The sequence below is a fragment of the Bos mutus genome, chromosome 9 (genome assembly GCF_027580195.1).
Source record: "Bos mutus isolate GX-2022 chromosome 9, NWIPB_WYAK_1.1, whole genome shotgun sequence".
NCBI classification, from domain to species: Eukaryota; Metazoa; Chordata; class Mammalia; order Artiodactyla; family Bovidae; genus Bos; species Bos mutus.
Genome location: NC_091625.1, coordinates 12,969,216 through 12,973,144, shown reverse-complemented (window position 1 = coordinate 12,973,144; position 3,929 = coordinate 12,969,216).

Sequence of the window (3,929 nt, the reverse complement as noted above, 5' to 3'; positions counted from 1 at the left end):
TCTCAAGATCTGAGAACTTTTAAAGTCGGAAGTCCTATCCATAAGTGATAAGATATTTCCTTAAAGTTTAATAAATGCAATTGATAAATTATGGTTGATAATAGTTGAGTATAATGAAAAATGTTCTGGTCTGTCACAGCACAGCACACTGCACATCCTAGCTTTACATGAGTTGGAAGAGTTTTCATCTTTATTTCTGGTATGCTAGATTTACCCTCTTGAAAGCCCTTGATTACTTTTCCTGTTTCTTCTGTTTTATCTATTCAATTTAACTACCAGCTTAAATTTGCTAATTTAGGAAGATGCAGTCACACTTGTGAGTTTATATATGACATACAGTGTTCCAGTGGTTAGGAGTTCGCCTTGCAATACAGGGGACGTGGGTTAGATCCCTGAATTTGGAAGATCCCACATGCTTGGGGGCGACTAAGCCCGTGTGCCACAGCCACTGAGAGCACAGCCTAGAGCCTGTCTCTGCAGCAAGAGAAGCCACTGCAATAAGTCTGCCCGCCCCAACTGGAGAAAACTGAGGTATAGCAAGGAAGACTCCGTGCACACAAAAATAAAAGGAGTCCGTCGTTTTTCACTGAACTCGTATTTTCTAATTTGTTAATTTCTACTTTCACCTTTCCTTTTCTCTCCAATCTGCCTATCAGTAATACCAGGAAACTTAACTGCATAAATAAATAATGTAAGATTAGGTAATGAGGGCCTAACTAATTATACACAAATATAAATACTAAATGTTAATAGTAATTATCATATAGGGAATAGAAAACTACACAAAAGTATAGGGGAAAGTAAGGGAACACGATCAGTCATATGTTTTCACGGAGATGAATTTATCCAGGATTTATTCTAGCATGGGGTGCTAATCTAAATGTAAGAAATAGCTGTTGCATATTTTGGTCCCATGAAATCCTTTCACTGTTTCATCTCAAAGTAGGTTAAGTATTAAAGTACTAAATACTATTTGGTAAATATAAAAGGCTATTGAAAAAGATCAGCTTGTTTCTTTTATCATAAAAAAATTTATTGTGTTAACAGCTTTTTCACTGCTTTGACAACATTGAAAAAGTTTTTAACTCTTTAAAGACTGCTATTGAGGAATATCAATTTGTTTCTTTTGTCATAGAAAAAAAACTGTTGTTAGCGTCTTTTTCACTGCTTTGACAACATTGAAGAAGCTTTAAACTCTTTAAAGACTGATCTTAACACAGCAATATAGGAGATAAAATTTACTTTTCTTTAAATATAGTAAAACCCTATGTAAAAATGTATATACTCCTTAAAAAATGCTATAGTCCTTAAGATCCATACAAGAAATTTCAACTCAAATTTAAGTACTTGGGGTTTTACAAAAACATAAAATACTGAATTCTACATTTTTTTGGTTTGAATTCTACATTTTTAAACACTTGTTTTAAGAATCAGTCAAGTCTCTTCATACTGCCATCATGAATCCAGTACTTCCATATATTATTTAAAATTTCTCCAAGAAAACTTGAGAAATGTAAAAATAAAACCAAAAACCCCATAAATTGATGTTCCCAAATCCTTTAAAAATTTTTAATTGAGATAACAAAGTTTACCGTTCTAACCATTTCAAAGTATGTAGTCCAGTAGTATGAAATAGCAGCTATCCTAATTGAGGTGTGGTGATCTTTAATTTGCATTTCCTAGTGATAAGTGCAGAGAAGGCAATGGCACCCCACTCCAGTACTCTTGCCTGGAAAATCCCATGGATGGAGGAGTCTGGTGGGCTACAGTCCATAGGGTCGCTAAGAATCAGACATGACTGAGCGACTTCATTTTCACTTTTCACTTTCATGCATTGGAGAAGGAAATGGCAACCCACTCCAGTGTTCTTGCCTGGAGAATCCCAGGAGGGGGAGCCTGGTGGGCTGCCATCTATGGGGTCGCACAGAGTTGGACACGACTGAAGTGACTTAGCAGCAGCAGTGATAAGTGAACATCTTTTCACTTGTTAGCCATTTGTATGTCTTCAGGAAATGTCATTCAGTCCTTTGCAAGTTCATTATTTTTTATTGTTTTAATTGAAGTTTAGTTGATTTACTATGCTGTGCCAATCTCTGCTGTATGGTATCTTTGCACATGTTAAAATCAGGTTGTTTTTGTTCAGTTTTAGTTCTCTATTTTTTTTTTTTTTAATTTTTAAACTTTACATAATTGTATTAGTTTTGCCAAATATCAAAATGAATCCACCACAGGTATACATGTGTTCCCCATCCTGAACCCTCCTCCCTCCTCCCTCCCCATACCATCCCTCTGGGTCGTCCCAGTGCACTAGCCTCAAGCGTCCAGTATTGTGCATCGAACCTGGACTGGCATCTCGTTTCATACATGACATTTTACATGTTTCAATGCCATTCTCTCAAATCTTCCCACCCTCTCCCTCTCCCACAGAGTCCATAAGACTGTTCTATACATCACTGTCTCTTTTGCTGTCTCGTTCACAGGGTTATTGTTACCATCTTTCTAAATTCCATATATATGCGTTAGTATACTGTATTGGTGTTTTTCCTTCTGGCTTACTTCACTCTGTATAATAGTCTCCAGTTTCATCCACCTCATTAGAACTGATTCAAATGTATTCTTTTTAATGGCTGAGTAATACTCCATTGTGTATATGTACCACAGCTTTCTTATCCATTCATCTGCTGATGGGCATCTAGGTTGCTTCCATGTCCTGGCTATCATAAACAGTGCTGCGATGAACATTGGGGTACACGTGTCTCTTTCCCTTCTGGTTTCCTCAGTGTGTATGCCTAGCAGTGGGATTGCTGGATCATAAGGCAGTTCTATTTCCAGTTTTTTAAGGAATCTCCACACTGTTCTCCATAGTGGCTGTACTAGTTTGCATTCCCACCAACAGTGTAAGAGGGTTCCCTTTTCTCCACACCCTCTCCAGCATTTATTGCTTGTAGACTTTTGGATCGCAGCCATTCTGACTGGGGTGAAATGGTACCTCATAGTGGTTTTGGTTTGCATTTCTCTGATAATGAGTGATGTTGAGCATCTTTTCATGTGTTTGTTAGCCATCTGTATGTCTTCTTTGGAGAAATGTCTGTTTAGTTCTTTGGCCCATTTTTTGATTGGGTCATTTATTTTTCTGGAGTTGAGCTGTAGGAGTTGCTTGTATATTTTTGAGATTAGTTGTTTGTCAGTTGCTTCATTTGCTATTATTTTCTCCCATTCTGAAGGCTGTCTTTTCACCTTGCTAATAGTTTCCCTTGATGTGCAGAAGCTTTTAAGGTTAATTAGGTCCCATTTGTTTATTTTTGCTTTTATTTCTTCACAGAGCTAGAACAAATAATTTCACAATTTGTATGGAAATACAAAAAACCTCGAATAGCCAAAGCGATCCTGAGAAAGAAGAATGGAACTGGAGGAATCAACCTACCTGACTTCAGGCTCTACTACAAAGCCACAGTTATCAAGACAGTATGGTACTGGCACAAAGACAGAAATATAGATCAATGGAACAAAGTAGAAAGCCCAGAGATAAATCCATGCACATATGGACACCTTATCTTTGACAAAGGAGGCAAGAATATACAATGAATTAAAGACAATCTCTTTAACAAGTGGTGCTGGGAAATCTGGTCAACCACTTGTAAAAGAATGAAACTAGAACACTTTCTAACACCATACACAAAAATAAACTCAAAATGGATTAAAGATCTAAACGTAAGACCAGAAACTATAAAACTCCTAGAGGAGAACATAGGCAAAACACTCTCTGACATACATCACAGCAGCATCCTCTATGACCCACCTCCCAGAATATTGGAAATAAAAGCAAAAATAAACAAATGGGACCTAATTAATCTATGTTGGTATTAATCCCTTGTGCTATATGACTTGCAAGAGTATTTTCCCCACAGTTTGTTCATGTGGCCCCCTAC